The sequence below is a fragment of the Notothenia rossii genome (genome assembly GCF_949606895.1).
Source record: "Notothenia rossii genome assembly, chromosome: 3".
Taxonomy (NCBI): domain Eukaryota; kingdom Metazoa; phylum Chordata; class Actinopteri; order Perciformes; family Nototheniidae; genus Notothenia; species Notothenia rossii.
Window position 1 is genome coordinate 86222435 of NC_136901.1, and position 24166 is coordinate 86246600.

Sequence of the window (24166 nt, forward strand, 5' to 3'; positions counted from 1 at the left end):
TTGCCGGAGCACAGATCAGACGGCTCTCCGCCATGGGGAGTGGTGAGAGTGGTTGATGGAGCTGGTGAAGATCAGGGCTAGCTCCCTTTAACAGCCAGCACCTCCAACAATAGCCGGCTCTGACAGCTTTGCATAATTCATCTTGTCGAGTCTCTCTCCCCTTCCTCCTTGACGCTCCTCTCCCTATCCTCTTTCAGTTTCTCTTCAGTTGTTCTTCGTGTTTTCTTTTCCGTGCCTCCCGGCGCTGGGAGAAGGGGAGAGGGAGAACCAGGGCAGTGTTCCATCAGATGCTGCCTGTTTCCCCCTGACACCAGTGATTTTGGAGACACTGAAGTGTTTGTCTGCAGCACGTTGCCCAGACTCTGTGAATTCTGGATGCCATCTGAACCAGATTGTGTTCTTTCTTTATCGAGGCTTAATGCCTAAATCCCTTGCTGCAACATGAAGTGGGGAACTATTAGCTAAAAATACGCGACATCCAGAATCAAGATGTGGAATTTTTTTGTAGCTGATCTGTCATTTTGCACGTTTTTAGGGAACCTAATCAAGTGCTGGTTCCACATTGTTTCTCTATATTTAATAAGTTAGCTTAGTGTTTATTATTGCATTTTCTACCTGCTATGCCACTTTTGCTGTCACACTGTAAACACCCCGCTGTGGGACCAATAAAGGGATCCTGATTTAGTTGCATGGCCTTATTTTGTAATTTATTTCTGTAATTGAAGATATCTTTCTCTTTAAATATGCAAATATTTGACCCCATCAAAGACTGCCATGTAAAAGGGACTAAAAACTAAGCAGAGGGAAAAAGAGCAAACAATATCATGACAGCGTTTGCTTGCAATTAAACTTCAGTGGCAGGAAGCTATATACTTAGCATACTTGGTGACGGATGAGCTTAGTGCGAGACTCGTAGGAAAGATGATGAAATCCAGCTCCATCCTAAATCTCCTGTCTGAGTGTATGATACAGAATATTCACAAGTGGGGTAAAGAGATGCATATCACTGATGCAGCCACTTCAGATTATTCCATGGCGCTTGACGCTTCCTCCCTCATATTTTTTGTGTATGTAGGAAAACAAACAGAGCTACTGTGACTATGGGAAACAAATCACCAAAAAGGATGAGCTTTAGTCCGTGTTTTTTCTATTCTCTTTACTTGTATTGTCTGTCAATGGTAAATCATAGCGGTCAACCTCTAATCTTAACCATTTTATTTTATTATTAGCTGGGAATTGTCTGGGAATATAATAAAAAATAAAAAGCATCTGCCAGCACTGGGATACAACATAATAAGCTGAGCACGGATGTTTACAAATCCCCCAAATAACCCTTCACCAGTGACAGTGTGAGTTATATATTCATTGAATCTTTAGTGGGGAAACCGCAAGCACAGCCAAATTCATTTTTTTTTTAAATATAATTGCTAGGTGTGGACAATCAGAATATAAAAAGGCAGGTTTTTTTTTTTCTTCTGCAGTATCTCCCTCCATCTCAAACGGTAATAGCTGGTTATTCAGTGCATTCATACACACAAGCTCCAGTGCTTATCTGTATCCACGACTACTAGTATTGAACCCAGCTCTTATCAAAGAGGTGCTTCCTTCCATATAACACAACCAATTACACTAGACGGTCTTAATTTAATGGGCCAGAGTTTGCTTTTCTCTCAAATTGGTATCACAGAAGTGTTATTTCATACGGGGGAACTAAGGAAGTAATGATGTTCATGTACATTCGCTAAAATTGAGAACCTTGCAAGTCGGTGTCAACAATTTCCATCTCATGCTGCTTTCTCAGAATGAATTGACTCGAAGCTTTGAAAAAATAAAATCAACCTTTATGGTAATATACAGACAAACCTATGATTGACCCATTGAAACGGAAATAAATTAAATTGTGCAATACAGCACTTGCAATGAAGCTACAGACCAATCACAACGCCATGGAAGACGATAGAGAGAATGAGATCCACATCATATCTGTCCACAACATACCTGGTAAACAAAAGATACAAATATTGCAGGTATCTTATTTATTTAGATATACATTGGCACCCTTTTTAATTTTACATTTTCAATTATATATCAGTATTGCCTGACGTCCTAATCTGGACATCTAAATACGTTATTGTAGCACAACTGTAGCCCGTCAACAAAGCGCTCACAGAGTGGCTCGAAAATCATTACTGAAACTACATTTGAAATGCTCGGAGCATACAAACCTGGCTACCAGATAAAGATTCAAACGCAGAGAGATATTCAAAAGTGCTGACATTGGCGGTCATTCAAATGCATCTCACGTGAATGTATAACAAACTGGCCCTTCCTACAGTGCAAAAATAGGGGAGGCGGAATATACACAGCAATCACAAAATAGTGGCAGACAACTGATGAGTATGGGGGAACGCTTCAATACTGCAATGAGAATGCAACACTCGGCACTGACTGATGAAAAATATCAAATCCGACCAAAAAAAGAGACTTTAACCTGCTGTTGCAGTTGCCATTTATATAACTGTTACAAAAGGGATCAAACTACTCTCTGCAATAATATGAAATTACAAGAAATGCAAATGGCATCCACACAATGAATACAAGTTTTGCACTTTACAGAGAATAATATATTGAGTACGTTGTCTCTGTATGGTGCCACATAAAAAAACACTGAACGTAAAGAAACTGGAGGGGGTTATTCTCTAGTTGTCAGCGTTTTAAGAAGTATGTAGGTCATGATGGCACAGTATCAGAATACTGAGAGACTGCAAGGCTTATTAAAGAATCATCAATCTCAAAACTCACCAACATGCCACTAGTTTCTCCACTTCTAGAGGTGAAACTAAGAGAGTCTGCCCTGCAGCAGTTGGTTGAAACCAACTTCTGAATGCACACTGCTCTCTACTGGAAGTCAAAGATGGCTGACCTGTATAACATTACAGTGACTCTGAGGCGCCAGTTTTACACTCTTCGATGGTCTGATATTCAATATTTTCTTCCTCTTCCCCCCGCTGACGATAAAGATACAAAGAAAGTGTTGCTGACTGGCTCTCCTCGAGAAGCTGCACCACATGTCCGCATCGTCGCTCTTCGTCACCCGCCAGACCTGCGGCTTTGAGCCTCAGAGAGGTCGCGTCAACAGAATTATTGAGGCCATCAGGCGGCTCCATCGACAAGCGTAGCTGACGCCCAGCTTCCAACTGGGCTGTCCAGGGGCCACAAAAGAGCAGATCTGAAGCCCCTGGCATGATGCGGCTATTCTCGGAGACCTCCTCCAGGGCTCATATTGTTGCCATGAGCAGATATAAAAACAACTGCAATGAAAAGGTGTTCTAAACATTTGGGAACTTTAAGGAATTTTTTTTAATAAGAGCTGCACAATGCATAATGATGACTGTAATGCAGGTCTGTCTGCACGTTGTAGTTGGCGGGAGATGGTCTTTACTTTGTAATGTCCTTTACATATCATTTCCCGAGTTGGAATATAATGCCTGTATTTCACAAATGCAGAACCTATAATCCACACAGGTATTCACTCAGGGCAATTTTTACAAGCAGAGAGTACAATGCATTTCGATTTTGTTCTCCCTATGACAGAACTAAGCACATTTCTGTTTGCATCTCCCTGCCAGGCGCAGCCCCATGCTCACAGGGAGAATTGTACTGTTACAAAGTCGGGCCCACTGCTCAATCTCGCAACTTGGTCTTGACCCAGAAAGTCCAGCAGAGCATGCTGAGCCATAAATGTTAATCTGTAGGTTACAACAGTGAGAAGCGGTGCTGCTCCCAGAGCTGGACCAGCAGGACGGTATCCTGTTGTTAATCGCAGGTGGCTTTCATCTCAATGTACTTTGGGGCGAAGAGCGGCAGTAAATGTGCAAAACAAAAGCAAAGGCTGTCATGCTTTCAATCTTGGCAATTCTTGAATAAACAAATAAATAAACCATGTGCGTCTAAAAAGAAAGGCTTCCACAATTACTGGCCCGGCTGCTTTTTCTGTGAGTCCCCACAGAGCATCACCAGCAGTGCATTTGCACCAATGTGCACAATGAGATGCAGGAACCAATTTGGTGTGTGCACAACACATAAGGTCATGCAGTGAGTCTACAATAGCCATGAGGCGGGTACAGTAGTTGTTCCCTCGAGAACGCTCCTCTATCCTTTCCAATCAAAATGCAATGGCAGGTATCACATTATACTAAGCAAATATCCGGGGAGGAAAATACTATGTAAATCAACCTTTAGGTTAATAGGAAAATGCTATTTAAATATGTTGCTGTCACTTAAGCCCTTTCAGGCATCCATAGTCATTTATTTAAAGATATTTATGAATTGGGGAAAAGATTACAAATCCGTTATACACATTTCAAAGGCACAAACATTTGTTAAACTGCTCGCATCCATACCATATCTCTTTCCATGTTCTATCTTTTGCAGCATACAATGTAGCTAAGGACCACAGTGGTAATGCATCAAGTGCTGTCACTAAATATCCCTAGTCTAAGCACATTTCAAGAGCACGCAATCCCTCCCCCCCCAAAATCCTCGGGTGACTTTCAGCAATTATTTGGCATCTTGCATGAAAAACCAAAAAAAATGTTGCCAGGGTCACATCCCTGTTTCAAACCCAAATAATCTTCTGACTTAAGGACATTAAAAGGAAATGTGCAAGCCTGTCCACCGATGGAGGTTCTGCCATCCCGGAGCATGGTTGCCTTCATTTCTAAAGTAATTCAAGATCCTAAGCCCATCATGGCATGCTTTACTTTCACACCAAGCATCTATCATGATGTCTGGCTATTCTCATGGGAGGGAAGGGAAAATGTACTGAGAGAGAAAACAGGTAAAAGAGAGTAGAGCACACAATAGCCAGGCAAGCAACGTGTTAATAGTACCAGATTAGAGGGCAGCAATTATGTAAAGTAAACATGACATGGAACCGATCCGTCGAGCCCAGGGAACTGTGGGTAGTTTGTCAGGCTGCATTAACCTTCACGTGTTTGCTCGGATGTGTTGAAACAGACGACTCGGCCACACTGTTTGCCATACCAAATGTTATAAATCATAAGGTCGTCTTCTTAGCCACTGTCGGCATCAACAAGTAATAAGGTGAGATATTATAGCTCTGTGCATCGACTTCCCCTCGATATCTCTCACATCTTAGAGGAGTTAATTTTACAGAAGCAGAGAAGTCATCTTGAACGCCCCTTAACGATCTATAAAACTGTTTAGGGCCAGTACTCAAGCCGGCATTATCCCTAAAGGAGGCAGTTCTCATCACACAGAATATTAAATTCTCCACAGGAATAATGAAAGGGGAAATTACTTAAGGATAGGAACATGGAGTGGCAGTGTTGTGTACACAGTTCTTCAAATATTCCCGAAGTAATGAGATGATTTTAAGCTCCAAGCGCAGTAAAGACCACCTCGAGAATGACTTGCTCTCCACTGCATCATAAATTCTAGTCACCTGCTTTGATTAGAGGGATTAAAGAGCAATGAAGGTTCAAGCTGGGGAATTAGGCTAAATAAGGGTTCACAGCACTAAATGTTTCTGTGCTAGATGTGCAATCGTCCGCTACATTATGGCAAAGTGTAAACCAGCGACTATTGCTTTTCACTGTAGAGCGGTGCACAATGTACGCTGGAGCACTGTTGTCTCTCTCCAAGAGTGCTTCTGGAAAGTGTAAACACGACGCTCTTCATTTATTAGAATTCTGTGGCAGCCACCAATACACTGGTGCCACAATGTCGGATTCAGGAGAGTCAGTTCAAATTATTGCCCGTGCCTTGTAAAAAGATAATACAAGCTGTACTGTTGTTCTAGTGCTCTACTACGAAATCACATGTTCAATATCTCCCAATAAGTGTCACTGTAATGCCTTTACAGGCCGGCACAAGGAAGACAGACTGTGACTCCGGTAGTTCGGATCCGTTTTTAGTTCTTAAGCGGCCCTCGACACAGCCAAAGGCTCAAGATTAGGTGACGAACGATCACTTCAAAACACATTTTTCTCAATACACTTGCCACTTCCATCTAACAAAACTCAAACGCCATTTTGTCAAAGGTAATGGAAGTGTGCGTTGTGATTTGCCTCAACTGGTGCTGTTCCTCAAAAGCACTCAAGACAAAAGCCATAAATCAATTTAGCCGCACAGATATACTTGGCCTTCTGGGTATCATGTGGACCTCACATGCGTGTGTTTGCAAATCACGTATAGCTTGATCCATGCCCCTGGTGAAATCAGATCAACATTTTTCCCTGGTTCATGCCAAGCACTGAGACAAGTCCTTGTGTTGTATAGCTGAGAATTAAAGGAGTAAATGGACCCAGCTGATGTCTAAAGCGTTTAGTTTAATTAACAAAACTTCCAAAAGCTTCTAAAATTATACTACCTAAAATACATATAAATACAAATTACAAAATCTAATTATGCACTGCATGTTGGTTGTCAGGCAACTGCCTCGCTCTTTCCCAATGCAGAACCTAAAAGTTACGACTCGTGTGTGTGACCCAGGAGGCTTTGAATCCCTGTGGCAAACACAACCTTCCTAGAGGCCCTTTTCAAATCCACTCAAAGGCTCTGATGACATTTCTGCACTTCCTGCACCTAAGGCCTAAACCGTAGATTTGAAACGGTTTAGAAAGTGTGTATGTGTAAGCACTTTGACACTTTATTAGTGAATTTAGCAGACTATCTCTGCAGGTGATGCTGGATACACCCCAGGAAGGCTTTCAGGTTTTTATGTGCTGATTTTCACTTGTTGGAGTAAAGCCATCCCAGCGTGTCAGCTGTTGGTCAGAGAGGTCTAGAGGAGGACACTGAGGTGAGAGGTGAAACTGGGATAAATAGGATTTTCTGATATGAATCGCTGTGGGGTTCTCATTTTTAACTCAATGTATCCAGCAGAAAGCAGCAACAATATATATTAATTGTCTCCCCTGTGCCATTTTTATGACATTTTAAAAAGTACAGAATCCTCGGATGCACAAAACTAAAACAAATGATACCTTCCAAATCACAGTGGGTGACTTTTGCAAACTGCACATCTTGTGACTGTTGAACTTTACATGATGATGTATTTTCCTAATATTGGACCCGTTAAGAAACGCATACATCTTGCTCAACACTTGTACTCATTAAAGCAGTAATAATGCTAAAAATCCACAGGGTGTGTATCAGAGTGAGATCAAATCATGTTATCAAGGTGCTGATGGGAAAAGGGGGTTTGGGAGCTCGGAAGGTTTCGGCTCCACATATTACCGGGAAATTGCAATAGACCAAATTAGACAGCATTATGGAACAAGAACCACCGAGTATGCTTCTTTCTTTTTTTTTTATCCCGCGGCTGACATCCATTCATAAAGAAGGATTAAATAAAAATACTATCTGGACACTGACCTGCATGGAGCTTCAGAGAGCCTGTCCGAGGCAGCGGCACATAAACTTCCAGCGGCGCGCTTTAGTCCAAACTTGAAGGCAGCGGTGGACACAGTGCGTCGCGGTGCCTTCCTCACAATAACCGCGTGTGCAATGTTGGCACAGTTGAAATTCTTCACAGGCAGCCTTTGCACATTTCCACATAAACGTCTTGCCTTGGCTTCACGTCGATGTCGACCGATTGTGAACAGGAGACGAGGATGTTGTGCTGCGTTGTGGTGACGGAGAGCTGCAGCTCCGTGTGAAACGTGTGTCTGCTCACAAATCTTCTCCGTGGCTCAATACTTCCAAGAATGCAGTTTTCATGAGTCAACACTGTCACATTTCCTGTCCTCCAGCAGAGGTGCAGGATGTTTTTTTCTCTTTAAAAACAAAACTCACTCGGTTAGGATGCGGAGGCTCACCAGCCGCTCAGCTGCTCTTTTGTCCGATATGCACTTGTCAGCTGATAAACTGCGCATCCCCTCGGTTTCCACAGCGTAGCCTCTGGTCTGCCTATCAGCACCGGGGTAGAGGTGCAGGCCGTCAACATGAAGGAGGGTCAACTATGACCTCCAGTCGGTGTGCAACATGCAAATTGCATAAAGGTGTGAACAAAATAAATTATTAGAAAAAATACAGTTTACCTGGAATGACCTTATAATTATTATTAACATATAAGTTTTAGTCAATTACATGCTAGAAAAATACTACATAAATTCAATATGAAGCAGCCGAGATGGATCTGCTCTGAGATGAAGCGTCCTCTGAGCCTACCTGCTGGTTTTGCCTCAGCCTCTTCTCCCTGCCTCTCTTTTGTATTGGGAAGCTGTTCATTAAGCTTACCTATATTTGCGCTCTGCCATGTAATTGGCTCACACTCGAATCTCCTGTTTCTCACCTTCAGTCTGACAGAAAAAAGAAACGAGTGAAAAAAGGCAGATTGATGTAAATAAAAGTGTTATTTCTTACAAAATGCCAGCAAGCTGTTAATTAAACTGTTAGACAAACAAGAAGGCCTCAGCTTGTCGTACAAATTCAAATGTTGCATTCAACACTGGCAGTTGAATAAAGGTTGATTTATATTGTTTTGCTTCACCCACCATCTGTGTGGTGGAATTGATCAGTTGCAGCAGGGATGGGACCATTTGAGTTCTATCACCCCAAACCATTAGAAAATGTTTCTCTAATGCTTATCATTTTCATATTTTGTCCCCATGCCTTTTAGCATATACAACATATCAGCATGCTTTGAGGGTTTTGATAGGTTGATTTCATGCAGAGTTGAAGTTCTTTCGTGTTTTTGTAAATGTGAAAAACGTAATCTTGATGAGCTCCGGTTACAGAAAGATAAGTACACTTGCCTCCCGGACACTTTTCGTCCCGGTATTAAACCAAAATCACATTTACTTTGAATTAGCTTTTGTGATTGAAGAAAACATAGAGACCCTATCTCATATAGGCTTCAATGATAGCATTTAGAGGATAGACCGCGGAAAGCAGAGTTTCATTAATTACAAAAGAAAAAGCCCACTAATCCTACTAGAAAGGCATTTCGAGGCAGAGTCGTTCTGGTTCTGAGGGAGGGAGAAGAGAGAAAGACTAACAATACCAATGGTAGATCACAGACCTTCAAGCTATGGTCTGCAGGCCCCATGGCTCAATAGGGGGCCAACTACTTCAGCTCTGACTGGGCATTTTTTTTTCTAATCCCCTTCCTGCATTTAGCCCACGTCCGACCACATGCAGTGATGAAGTTATCACTGAGGACAGCTTTTCTCCAGGCAAAATCAGCCCTGGCCTTCGACGCTTGATTCTTTTATTATACCCGGAGCACATCAAAAAACTTGCCTCCATCAAATGGCATTATCTGCATGAAAGGCAACTGCCCAACAATCTATCTCCAACTTTGCCATTCAATCTTCAGTCAAGGGCAAGCAAAAATGGGAAAGAAAGGAAGGAATAAAAAAAGGAGAGGTATTCTTGTAAGGGCTGAGGAAGCCAAATACCATCCTCTACCTCAAAAATGTTCCCTTTTCTGTCATATTCTTGGGGGCTTTTCAGAGACACTGTATGTGGACAGTTACTAAGCAACATAATCACACCGTTTATAGACATAAAGGTTATTTTAAGTATGGTACATCAGAGGGTTAATGATGGATTAATAGTCCTTCACTTTCTTGAACCAAAGAAAAACGAAAATTATGTAAAAAAACAACCCCGTTTTGTTACTCAAACATGTCTTGAATACTCATAGAAATTTTCTTTTTTCAGAGACCTTCAGCAAGGCTTTTCTCTCAGTCACTCTCAGTGCGTGTCCATGCAGTCAACTGTGCCCTCTATTGGAGACCAGTCATTTTCAACATCCAAATTCAAAGGCTCAAGCATGATGCGATGGCTGTGCATACAGTAAACAACTATGTTTTGCATGGTGGAAAGAGCTTCAAAGGAATTTAAAACTAAAACTTAAATGAAATGGAGCTTTAAGCAAAAACAATTATAATCTGCCTTGTGACAAACAAATGGCCCACAGATATGTAATAGATTGATGATGGGGTATCTAAACAGAATAAACTCAAATGCAGGGCTTGATTTCTTGCATCCTGCAGTGCAGAGCCTTTTTTTAGACCCGAAGATTAAAGTCAGGAATAATCACAAAGATTCAACACAGGAACATGCAACCCTATTATTTGCTGCATTCGCTTCCCGGGCTACCTACGGCTCGCAGGGAGCGTGCCTGGATACACAAAACATGAACCAGAAACTTCACCATTGAAGCCCAAGAGCATAGCATACATTAAAGAATAAAAACCCATATCTCTCTTCAGCCTCGTATGTTTTACACATGTTCAGTATCAGCAGAGAAAACAGATGGGCCACACCACAGGGACACAGAGACTTATGGACATTATAAAAAAGCAACATTGACAAATTATGCATACACTTCCTCACTCTTCCCTTGCATGCAGGAATGTGTCCCCAAGGGGTCAGACAGCGAGTCTGATGCGTCCGAAACTGTGTCTTGTCTTGTTTGATGTCTGTTAAAAAGCAACAGTAACAATGGATGCACGCTCTGTATATGTGCAGAGCATTATATACACACTGTAAAGGCTATTGCCTTTTGTTAGTCCAGCATTGTGTTGGGCAAACTAAACGGACATGTATAAAAGGATTGGACAGAACTTCCCTTTTCATGTGGAAATGAATCCCTTCCAAAGGGACAAAACAGCTTTCACCCTTGGTTATACAGTTAGGATTTTAGGGAAAGCACCTTTTTCCTTTACATCTGAGAGAAAAGGGAGAAGGGAAAAAAAGCATTAAATGCAGAAAACTAAAGTTTATGTCAGTAAATATCAATCTTTTAAAAAAAAAAAAGATTATTTTGAGCGAAATAGGAATTTTAAGCTTTTGCAAACGAGTCTCAGATACATTCGGAGGGCTGAAATCTTCCACCGTCTTCTACAGTTAAGGAGCACGGAGACGGATGCCTCTCTGCCAAGCTTTCAAATCTCAGAGGACACTTTGAAATGAGGTGGGAGGGCCTTAGTTTGAACATTTCTATTGATTGTAGTGAGTCGCTATAGCACCAGCAAGTGGAAAGAGGAACTAGACAACCTGAGAAAGAAAGCTAGAAAGCAATTTTCTCACCAATGACAGGTAATTAAAAAACTCCCAGCAAGCAGATCAACACTTTAACCCCCAACATACATTTCCTCAATACAACATAACTATTGTCATAATAAACCACAACCTTGGCCTATTGGGTCACAAATAAAAAAGAAAAGCTTTTGAATTTTCCTGTTAAATAATATATATATATATATTTCATTTTTAATAAAAAGAAACTCTTAAGATTAAATACATTTCGTTAATATGAGTCCAATATGTGACTGAAAATAACTGATGGTGAATGAAATTAAATAAATAAAAAGAAGTACCTTTTCAAATATAAAACAGTTTCAGTCGTTGCTAATTTTAAAGACAGAAATACAGCGTTAAAGGGAAGAGACGTAGTATATCAAAGCAAAGTGGTGCTAGACCTTGAGAACTGAATTTAGTTATTTGGAAAGGTTGACCAATGAGGAGAAAAAGCAATATAAAGCTTACCAGAAGTAGTAATAGTCAGTCGCAGAGCAAGGAGACACACTTCCTCTCTATGGATTTATGGAGGCTGCAAGGTTAAAAACCATTGATTACTCTTCACCATTCAAACGTGTTAACATAACATTTTAGCAACTTTAATTTTCTTTTAGAGTTTGACGGCTGAGACATGTAGTCTTCACGGGTAAGATTGAGAGTTATGAGTAATTAAAAAAAAAAAAAACCTTGGACCCACTTTCCCAAAAAACGTGATCATTACCATGAAACATGTGTCTTGTATTCTGTATTTATTGTTAGCTACATATATAAATGTTAATATCAAGTGAGCCAGACAAGCACAAATATTGCATATCACCTCTATGAGTACAACATCTCCAAATGTTTCCTTCTCTGTTAGTGAAGAAGTACAAGTCAGAATTTTGAAAACGTTCACATTAATGACATTACATGATACTTATTAGACACATTTATCCAAATCGACTTACATACTCACTGTGGGCAATCCTCACAGGAGCAATTTGGGGTGAAGTGTCTTGCCCAGGGACACAACGACATGCTGACTGCAGTGGAGTTTGAACCTGTGACCCCCCTGATCCGAACATCAACGCACAACCCACTGTGCCACACGCCTCCTTTCGGTTAAAATAACTCCACCTTTGACCAAAAATAAAAAACATAACATTCACCAGCATCATGCAGACTCAGAACAAAGGAACCCAGGAATAATAATGAAAAATCCAATGACAAAACAGCTGATCCCCTGGCAACAACTAAAGACAGACTGTTGTTTCCTCAACCCTGCCAACAGTTCATTTATTCTCTCTGTATTCAGTTGTCAGTTCTCTTGCTTTTGCGTCATCCAGTGGGGCCGGGTTGGACCCTTTGGCATGCTGGTTTTGGCCCCTGGGGCCGCATGTTTGACAGCCCTCATCTACTGCATAAACCTAAAGGTTAGCTCAGGTAAATGCAGCATATTTCTACAAACAGAAATAATAACTGATGGAATAAATGTTAGGTATTATTGTGTTATGCTTAATTCCATCAACTCTACATTACATTATTGAGTACTGCCATTTGTTGATGACTTTTGGATCATTGCTTTATACACTTATAGAATTATTAACCTACACGTGTACAAGTCAACAAGTTCTTTGTAAGTTGGAATTTCCATTTCTGTGTTGTCGTGACCTGCAATAAGTCCTCAACACTTAAAAGTAAAAGCAGCTTTGAAAAGGATGAAAAGAAAAAACCTTGAATGTTGATAAAGTAAGTGCTTTTCTTTATAAAACTACATCTGGAACATGCTGCAGAAGAGAACATGAGACACCAGCATGAAATGAAATCTATAACCTTTGACTAACTTCCTACAAGTCTTAACTTCACTAGTTTGTGTCTGAAGCTTGAATAGGGGTCATTTAGTTTGAAGACCAAAGTGTTTACCCTGTACAATTCCACAAATGGAGACACAGTACTAGAGTGTGCTGAACAGCAGGCTGTGGAAGTCAAGTTATTACTTTTCTAATCCACATACTAATCCCTACCATTCAAATAATGAAGTTTCCTTTTCTGAATGTGGCCCTCCTCAATGTCTGTTCTGTGTTGATATCAATGTTTGTTCTGAAGGATCCCATTTTCTATTCATTCAAATGTAAAAAGTAATGATAGACAGATTTATAGGATAATATTATCAGTGGTGTTCAACAGTGTTCTACTTCTCGGTCAAAACAATAAATGTTTATATTATATGTAAATATATATTTGTATATACTGCCACTTCATCAGAATCAGAAACTGTGAGGATCCGCAGTATTTCCTCCTTCTTTCCCCCTGTCTGTATTTGTTTTGTCTGCGTGTCTGTCTTCCTGGCTGGGCGTGGTTACCGACATTCCGATTCCCGCCAACTCACCTCCTCAGCTGCTGCTCATCTCACTGATTGCCACCACTCACCTGCATCTGCTTATAACCCTGGTTCCCATCCTCAGACTTTGCCAGTTCTTCGTTTATTCTTCAGTGGTAAACTATCGTCCAGGCCTACTAGTGGTTTTTCCCCAGTGACTTTTTGATGCACCTTGTGAAAGGTAATTATTTCCAAAACCTGCTTGTTTTTCCTGTTCCAGATCCACATACTCCAGCCGCTCTGCCTGCCACGTCCAGCCTCCCCTCCTGGTCAGCCCAGCTCCACGTCTTCCCTCTACGTTCTCTTCGTCAACTCCTTGTCAGTGTCGTGGACAAAATAAAGCCTTTTTTGACACTTCACCACTATCTCAGTTTTAGTGCTTGCATAGCGGGTTCTCATCTCCAGTCATTTCTCGGGAATCCTAACAGTTCATTACCAGGTAGGTTTACACATATGAGGAATTTGACTTGATGTCATGATGCGTACATACAAATACAAATAAAACATGAATTAAAAACACAGGTAGGGAACTAGAAAAAATAAATATATATAATAAAAATATAGTAAAATATAACAGTATTTACATTGCAATGGAATGGAATGAAAAAACGAATAAAATATGAATAAAAATCGTAATAAAAAAGACAAGAAAACAGATGTGTGTGCATTAATGAAAAATTAGGATCTGAATTTTTTTAATTGACGGAAAACATCTTCATTAGTTTTAGAAATGGGGTTTTGGTCAAGCTTTTACAGCAACACATTCAGTAAAGACACTTCTCCTGGAGTCACTTGTACTGTTACATGGAGCATACAGTCAGCTGCATTAACATTGGACACAAAGCTCTATACGATCCACATGAGACCAGTTTGCTGCACATAGTGGACAGTAGACTAAACCCCCTCCAATCCCACTTTCCCAGTGACTGATCACCTGACCTGTCAAGCTCAGAGAGAAGAAACACTTGTTCCTTTTCATAAAAATATGATGTTGCCTGGCACAGCTGAGGATGACAGGAAATGAGGAGAGGTGCGGCCAGCAATATTGTTCGTAATTCAAGAACTAGAGGCCAACTCGCAAAGGCAAAATGCCAAACTATTATCGTAGGGGCTCATTGTTTGCCACTCTTGCCTTGAGCATGCACTTATTCCAATTCTACCTCGATTTTGATCTTAACTACACATCTGTGAAGATTTGTGACTGTAACTTGCACGGTAGAGATGTTATAGCTGTCACAAAATCCGTCTAAAAACACACACACATGCTTTACTCAGACCATGCTAATCTTCCTGCTTGACCTTCATTTGATATCAAACAGACATGTGTGAGATTTGTGACTGCATCTTTCACGGTTGCAACACTTATAGTGGTCAAACAAATCTGTCTACAAAAACAAATACACTGACACACTGACACACACACCCACAAGGTGAAAACACCAGCTGCTGGTAATAAAAACATTTGTATTATACACAAGCCTTCAACATGAATGTACACCAGACCTAACACTGCATGTGCTTTCTACTTGTGCTTTTTCACTTCTGGGGTATTTCTTGTCTTATGGTAATTGTGTTCTGCCTATTCCTGAACTGCAAGGTGAGATCATCTCATGTCCTCGTGTGAACTGCTTATATTTCCACTCTCACATTAATGAATAGTACCTTAGGCTATTCAAAAGTGAATTAGGCAATAGTTTTTAGCACATATCCTCTATTATAATTCTAAAATTACATTTCAAGAGTTATCCCTTCTGCATATTGGAAATGTTTCATCTAAATTCACAACCCTTTTTTATGCGTTCGAAAATAATAATCATAATCAGGAGATTTAATAGTGAAAAAATAAAGATTAAATACAAATATTTCAGACGGTTTCCCAGTACCACAACCGGCTGTTTTGCCATGATTATATTATATACATGTTATTGTAAAATTATTTAACATTTGATATTTTAGCTTGACAGAAATCTTCTTCTTTGTTTAATCAAAGTAAAACATTTTCTTTCTTAAAACGATTTAACTACAAGGCTCATTTTCAGACTGTTAACCAATTAATTGACTTCACACAGTGGTTGCTTAAATGGTATTAGAAATTACATTACATTGTATTTTTATTTTTGTCTTGCACACTCATATTAAAGAACACTACAGGCCCCCAAAACACTTTCTGTGTTTTCTTCAATTTCCATCAAATCAACCTTTCTCGCTGATATGAAATTGGTTTCAATTTGAATGACACCATCCCCGGTGTTGTGTTTTGCACCAACTTCCTGTTTCAATCAGCTGTCGGGACTGGGGCTGTTATCAGTGATAACCGTATGTATTTTCTTTACCTACTATAATACTGCCACTTGATTATTTAAAACGTTTTTTGTTCTCTTCTAAACGTGTGCTCTCTTACAGCCAATTGAAAGAGAAATATATCAAAATAAAGTCGCAAGAGATACTTTCAAAACAATGCACATAACCACACCTCTGTCTTTGAGACATGTTCAGAAATTCTTCCCGCTGGCTAAGAATGCCTTTTGAAACCAGAGGCAGTTTTTTTTAATTGGCTCTGGGTTTGAAAACACACTCCCCCAGAAAAGACACCTCTGCTTTGTTTTCCATCTGGGTAAAAACAACTTTACTTTGCTGGGTTCGTTATGGGTGAAAACTCAGAGTTTAATAATGTTTTTGCAGAAGTACAATTTTGATGTATCATTCCAAACCAGACGAAAAGCTTATGAATATTACTTTTTATTAGGAAGAGCTTTTTTCACTCAGGTATCACTGTATGTTCCATTTTTTTTTTAAATGCCTTCCCTCCTGAGAAAGGCTGCACCCTACCATTAATATCTTGAATATAACACTGTTGAATTATCAGCTTCATGAAATAATAACTTCACATTTGGCACAGAATTGAAATAGTAGAAGTATTGGCCAAAATCCACCAAAAGCTGTAATTTATTTGACACATTTTGCTGTGCAGCAGTTCTATCTGCTGCATAATAAGTTGAAATCTTCCATGGAAAAGTGACTAATTAAATGGATATCTACATTTTGGCAACTAAAGATCCCCCCCAAAATATCCCATATTAAACTGGGGAGAAATACTACCCTTTCTTCTGCAAAAATAATAAACCCCATTTTAGTCCCTTAGTCAGCTGGACAGAGACAGGCCAATTTGATATTCTGTGGAACATGTTTCTGGTGAGACAACCCAGGTGAGCAGCAGTATCATGTTACAACCTGGTTTGAAGGAAACAAAGCTCCTCTGCTGGAAATGTGTTCTGGTCTCTGTGAGCGAAGTACGTGACATTTTAAGGTCACGGTTTTTGACAGAGATGTCTGACCTGTACTGTACATTATAACCTCCAACAAATCCCTTGGTCTTACTAATTTGATCCAATTTGAACTAATCAGCAGCACAAATGATTGCCTTTGTCTTTTCAGGAGAGAAATTAAAGGTTGATTTCAGACAGTACACCAAGACGACCTTGTCTAAACAGCAGCTGCACTGCCAAATACCTCGCATCGTGCACGCAAAAGTGATTCTGATATAATGCTAGCTAAGTACACCATTACACTCTCCCTGGCTGGTTATTGCACTTAAGGCAATAAGCAATAACATCCACTCAGAGAAGGACTTAGTTAAACGTAGGCAACTTTTGTGTGCTAAAAGTGCCAGGGTAAGAAAACAGCACTGCGTTTATCAAAGCCTGAGTGAACGCTACTGTACTCCAACACAGAGCTAATGAAGAGATATGTCCTCCATTACAGGGCCATATTCCTGCTGCAGCGATTAGAAAACTCTCCAGAGGGGCTCTATCACAAGCTTTCATTGAGTCTGGACCTTTGCGGATCTTCACATCCTGCACAATTTTCATAAATTGAAGTCTAATGAGCGCAGTTGACATAACCATGATTTATTGTCTCAGAGGGTTACCAGTTTCACCACTGCACTGCAAATTATGAATGTCAAGGGTTTAATCATATTCATATATTCTCAACAAGGGGAATATGATGTGTCACGTGAGTAAAAGCGCTTAAACGTCCCTCTCTTTTTATTGTAGGTGTGTTATGATAATACTTGCAAACATGCAGAGTACTAACAAGCTCCCCGAGGTGGCCTGAAATTGTCGAAGGCGAGCGCAGAGCAATATCTTTGCAGGGATCTCTTTGGGACGCACTTCAGTGTGTTGTGGCATGCTGCTATATTACGATTACTCTGTTTTCAAAGACATAATTAACATAACGACGGTGTTAATGCTATGTGCGTAATTTGTAGTTTGGTTTTTAATTTTTCGATAAACTGTAGGCTGGGTTAATATTTTTAACTACCAAACAGGGAGACATAAATCAACAATTCCAAAAAGAAATAAAAAGCTCAGCTGCTTTCAAGCCACGCATCCTCCACATCACCTCTACAACTATTTTAAGACATAATTATCATGCCTCTGTGAGTTATTAGAGCTGTTTTCTAATCCAGGTGAGATTGAGAGAATGGTTTTGAGATTGAACTCCTCTCGCTGAGCCCTTCATTGATAGCCTTTCATCTTCTTCCCAGTCTATGACCACTCTACAATTCGGACCGGTCAATCTTTCAATTAGCTTCCCCTCTCACCTTAAGAACTATCAAGAGGAGTCCGCTGTTGAGCTCTGGATTGCGATGGATGGCATACAACAGACCTACAGCGCTCTGCATTTGTGAGAGCAAAGCAAGCATTGATAACAGCCAGTAGCACTATTGACATGATAACATTTCAGACTGCAGGGCCACAGTGGCACTGAGCAGCAATAAATTGAGATGAATGATCAGTCGATGACAATTTCCATAATCGTTATACCTTCCGTAATTCATCAAGGTAATGATACCCGTGTCCCTAATGTCACATTTATTCCATTTTGTGCACAGCGGCAGGCACACAGCGAGGCCCCCCCCTCCTCACTCCCTTTCCAAAAGAATTGATTAAACACCAACTGCTTTTCGCTCGTGCTTGTGAGTGGGAGAGCAATGTGTTATTTGACCAAAAATAACAATGAAGGGGATGGGAAATGCAATCTAATTCCACTCATTCAACTTCCTCTCTCTCTTGCAGTGACAGGCAAACAGGAGGCCATTAGAGTTCAGCGCTGGCATCGTTTCCAAACCAGAGGGGAAAAGGAGTTCTCTGTTTCCTGGCTCTCTGGAACACATCGAGATTCATCATTGCCACATTTTGCGTCCCCTTTTTTTTGTTCCTTGCCTCCACTCATTAATGACATGGTTTCTCTGCGACAATTATTCGTAATTATTCCGCAAACGATAGCAGTGCGAAAGAGTGCTGTGATTCAATTACAAACGCAGTCATTCAAGATTAATTTCCTGGCCCCCGTGTGTTGCATATCGCTGCAGACATGCATTTGCACACCTTGACAAAAGTAGCAACTCCATTCACAGAGGAGGTACACAAGGTCTGATCATTTCTCAAAATGTCGTTTCCATTCTGTTCAAAAACTCCAACACACAACAATCTAATCTTTTCTGCTTTCAGGCTCTCATTTAAGAATATACTTGCGTGTGTAAATAAAACATTGTTGTGCAACATCCTGTGTAGTGCAGCCAAGCTAGTGAACAGTATGTCAGTCTGCCAATACCAGTGAGGGAGAGCTTTCATTAACATGGTTTTCCATCACAGTAAGAGTCTGAACATTGATAATAAACTCTGCATCAATGCTGCTTAGTTTTCATTAAGCCTGTATAGACTGCAGCCATGTTGAAATCATCCAGGCTGACACAATACAACCATTGAATTATACTCACAATGAGACCCTTCATTTATAAGCTTGACCTAATCTGATATTAATTGAGTTACTAAACATCTTACTTTCATGTTACATGACTTGTGCCTGAATGGATGGATTTTTTTGTTGAGACAAACAAGGCAATCAGAAAAGGTTGTTTTTACTGTTGTACTCTTATAATGTCAGCATGTGGGGAAAACATTTTTTGAAAATTACCCGTTTTCATAGCAACCGGTTAAGTCCTAAGTGCAAAGGATATAGTTTGGCAATGATTAAGTATTATCATGTGGAATCATGTTGTGCTTTTATGATCAAATCATGTAATTATTTTACATAATGACACAATTAAATTAATGATATTGAGCCTACTGTGATTAAAAACAAACAAAATGAATAGTCAGTGCAACACAGTTAATTGCATTGGACATCTATGATAAGCGTATGTGTGAGTTGAGTTTACGCCAATGGGTTGCATTCATATACTAATATCTTGTTACAAGCAACAGCATTAAATTCATATATTACCGTGTACATTTGATTATCTCCTGTATTCAAAGAAAATCATCAGTGGGCTTGTGTGTGTATTAAAGGGACGGACGGCAGCAGGATCAGTATATGGCATGGTCGTTATTGTAGGTTGATGGTTAATAATATATATTCTAACAGCAGATGGTAATTAGGTAGTACATTTAATATGCTATCGTGCTGCATTTCAACTCATAATAGTTATTATGATAAAACTCTCTAAACGTGTACTGTAAAATCATGACATAGAAATATCCTATCGTTACACCCTAAATTGATAATGATATAATATGGGCTCAGAACAGTCTCATAATACACACATGCACACAGAAGGTTTCACACTTGTATTTCATGATCCGCAAAAGGATTCACACTTGTGTTTTTCAATGCACACACAAATATGTTCCGTTTCATATACATGAAAATAAAATCCAAATATTGAAAAAGGTTTTCCAGATGTATTTTTGATCCTCACATTTGTTTTCAGTTTAAAACCTCTGAACCTGCAAACACAAACCGCTTTCTTTGCACGGATCGCTGTATATTCGTGTGTGGGTTTTTTGAGACTCCCCTGACGGTCAGCCGATTCGTACTTGTAATTGTTTCTATCTATAGCCAATCAGATGTCTCCTAAATTCTAAGCCAATCACATGAGCGCGCTCCCAAGAGGGTAGATTTCTTGCGTTCATGACGTAGCGCTTCATGTAGGCCTACGCATATTGCGCAGTCCGGAGCTGACAGGTCCATGGAGCCTGCCTGCAGGCACTAATCTCAGGACACCTCCACTCAGTACATTGCCACTTTCCGAACAGGAAATGCACGCAAATACAAGCCTTTATATTATTAAGATACAGCGCCACTTTCCGAACCATTGATGAATGCTTGTGTACACAAAAACGGCAGGCAAAACCGTTTTAAATGTGTGCTTCCTGTATGGCGAATACAGCTGCATTATTTATGTCTGTATTAAGTTGTTGTGAGTGTGGAGGGAGCAGCAACAGGTTAGCTTAGCCTAATCGATCAGTGCATTACGAAGCCAGTGCTAGACAGTGAACTGTCAACGGGGGGGAGCCCCGCCAGTCATTATCGGCCGATATTCACTCTTAATAGTTTGATCAGTGCTCTCTATAAAGGCCGATCAGGAGAGCTGGATCTGATTGATATGAACATAAACGCGAGTGAAGTATAACCGGACGCGAAAGAGGGATCAGATCCGCTGCTGAGTCTGACGGAGACACGCAGCTCTGCATGATCACCTGAAGCTCGGCCCTCTGTTTAGCGAGCTGACCGGACAGCGCAAAATGCGTATATGAAGTGTCATGAACGCAAGAAATCTACCCTCGTGGGGGCGCGTTCATGTGATTGGCTTAGAATGAAGGAGACATCTGATTGGCTATAGATAGAACAAATTAAAAGTACGAATCGGGTGGCGTCTATCGTTTTTCCAACCCAGTTTAGATTTAACCACGCCCACTTCCGCATTACGCAAGGATCGACGTAGCTCTAGGTGATGGCGTTATAGACTTCACCTTCGGCAGTTTAGAGGTCGCGGTAAAGCAGGATATTGAATAGTTGTTTTTTGTCTTTCCAAAGGATTTGTTGACTGAAAGTAAACGATCCTATAATCAAAGCCATATCGAAGAGTCTTGAGATTGTATTACTGGTGTTTTATCATCTATGAATACCCTGTGTGTATCCTCAAATGTCGTTTAAAACGTTTTAAATATCTTATCAGCAGTGTAAGTGCAGAATATTGAATATAACCTTGACTATTAGGCTACTGTGTACTTCATTTATCTGAAAGCATTATTTAATTATACTATTTTATATATATATACACACATTTATTCATTTTATATATATATATATATATATATATATATATATAAACACACACTTATATGTACTCACACATGTATTCATTCATTTATACACACACTCACATATACACTTTATATTAATTAATTTGTACACACACACATAAATATACTGTATATATATATATATATATATATATATAAATATATATATATTTATATATATATAAACAAAACAATATAATAAAAACAGTTGCAATAATAACATAATATGGTATGATCAATTATACCCTTTTGTTTTTGCTCCCATATTTCAATTAAAAGATATTCTCAAAATCAATATTGGTGGGGGCTCTTTTGCAAAGATAATCAATAACACCACCTGAGAGTTGTTTCATTTTTACATGGCAAAACGTTAATATGTTATTAATGTCAAATGTTATATGTTGTATTATATAACAAAATAGACATTTATAACATATTATAAATGTCTATTTTTAAATAAATGTTATATGTTGTATTATATAACAAAATAGACATTTATAACATATTATAAATGTCTACCTTTAAATAAAATATTAAATAGATACCTTTACATCCTAAACAGAAGGTCAACACGTTAATATGTTACATGACAAACAAAAAAATGAAACATTATATATATATAGGCTATATATATATATATATATATATATATAGGCTATATATACAGATGTTTGCTAATGTATCCCTCTTATATCCATCAGGAATTAATATTAAATGATGAATTAACATTCCTCAGCACTGCATAAGTGCGGTCGTCAGTCATATTGACAAAGAAGCACTATTATATTGTATATTATGCGGAGTTTAAAAGGACGGTATTTCGCTTGTCAGATTCAGATTTCGCGGGTGTGCCGCGTGAGGCAGTGATGTAACCATAAGGATGTAACGCCAGGTTGATGCTGTGACGTAACGCCATGTCGATGCTTGCGTAATGCGGAAGTGGGATCTAAACTGGGTTGGAAAAACGATAGACGCAATCGGGTGAGCGTCAGGGGAGTCTCAAAAAACCCACACAGGAATGCAGAGCGATCCATGCACAGAGAGCGGTTTGTGTTTGCAGGCTCAGGGGATTTAAACGGAAAACAAATATGTGTGAATCAAAAATACATATGTAAAACTTTTTTCTGTATTTAGATTTTATTTACATGTATATGAAACGGAACACATTTGTGTGTGCATTGAAAAACACAAGTGTGGATCCGGAAATACAAGTGTGAATCCTTTTGCAGATCATGAAATAGAAGTTTGAATCCTTCTGTGTGCATGTGTGTATTATGAGATTGTTCTGAGCCCATAATATATCAGGGTGTTTCAAAATCTGGTCATGATTTAAATACCTACATTTGTCTCTTTTTGTTTAAAAATGTACTCATAATATGACCAACATTTTTGAAAGCTTCTTAAAGCTCCCCAATTGTAATACTGTAGGTAATTGCCATGTTGTTTCTATTTGAAATCAGGTCTAGGTGCAATTACATTTTGAGAAGGTATCCAAAAGTTAAATCAAAGGACAAAAGTCCTCAACCCATACTCAAAACAAACCAGGTCAATGAGAGGAATCACACTCATTGGTTTTTTAGATTAAACATATTTTATATTTGTATTCCATTCCATTGCAATGTAAATACTGTTATATTTTATTATAGGGCGGTGGTGGCGAAGTCGATAGGGACTTGGCTTGGCAACTGGAAGGTCACCAGTTCAAGTCCTGGCAAGACCAAGTGCTACCGAGGTGTCCCTGAGCAAGGCACCGTTCCCTACACTGCTCCCCGGGCGCCGTTCAAAATGGCAGCACACTGCTCCTAAGAACACTAGGATGGGTCAAATGCAGAGAAACAATTTCCCCACGGGGATTAATAAAGTATATCAAAAAATATATATATATTTTGTATTATTTTTAATATTTATTCTAGTTCTCTATCTGTGTTTTAATTGTTGTTTTACTTTTATGTATGCAACACGACACCTAGTCAAATTCCTCGTCGTAAGTGTAAACCTAACTGGTAATAAACCTGTATCTGATTGTGATTGTGATTCTGAAGAAGTAAACAACCAAAGTCAAGATGGCACAAACGGAAGCTATGTTCAATGTTCATCTTCTTCTCATCTGATCAGTCCAAACTTCAAACATTTCCTGGAAAGGAGCTCAATGGCGATGGAAAGTCGGCAATGGTCCGAAAACTCTTAAAGGTCCCATGTCATGCTTTTCTGCTTATTAATACCCGTCCCCTTGTGTGTTATGAAGGTTTTTCTGCATGTAAACGGTCTGCAGAGGCAAAAACCCTCAAAGTACACCCTGTAGCGATTAAAACTCTAACACAGAAAATACCTGTCTATGCTGCCCCAGAACGCCTCGTTGGAGATTTCTCTTTTTCCAAAATGGACCAATCCGCGGAGCTCCTCACACACCAGGACCTTTGGCGTAAATATTCAACTAACAGGGAGTCCCATTGACTTGCATAGAGCTCCCTGGTTGGCAATAGATGAGTTGGGATCGTGGAGAAATGCTCTCCGCAGACCCATTCTCACAGCGTTTATAAACCTTCTTCTTACTCAATATCAAGCCACACTTATTGTTTTTACTTCGGCTGTGAGT

General features: G+C 39.6%; 1 protein-coding gene across 12 annotated transcripts in view; it reads right to left on the reverse strand.

Annotated features, from left to right (window-relative positions):
• The window catches only part of LOC307030967 (teneurin-3), a 202704-nt gene that overhangs the window by 138395 nt on the left and 40143 nt on the right, over positions 1-24166 (reverse strand). For 5 of the 12 annotated variants that reach the window (XM_079667621.1, XM_079667616.1, XM_079667620.1 and 2 more), the window contains exon 1: positions 7402-7906. The exons of 1 other annotated variant lie outside the window; for it this stretch is intronic. The gene's annotated coding sequence lies outside the window, so the exon portion shown is untranslated. Of the gene's footprint in view, positions 1-7401; positions 7908-24166 lie in introns of those variants that run through there. 6 more of the 12 variants (XM_079667623.1, XM_079667619.1, XM_079667622.1 and 3 more) reach the window with 3 other exon arrangements.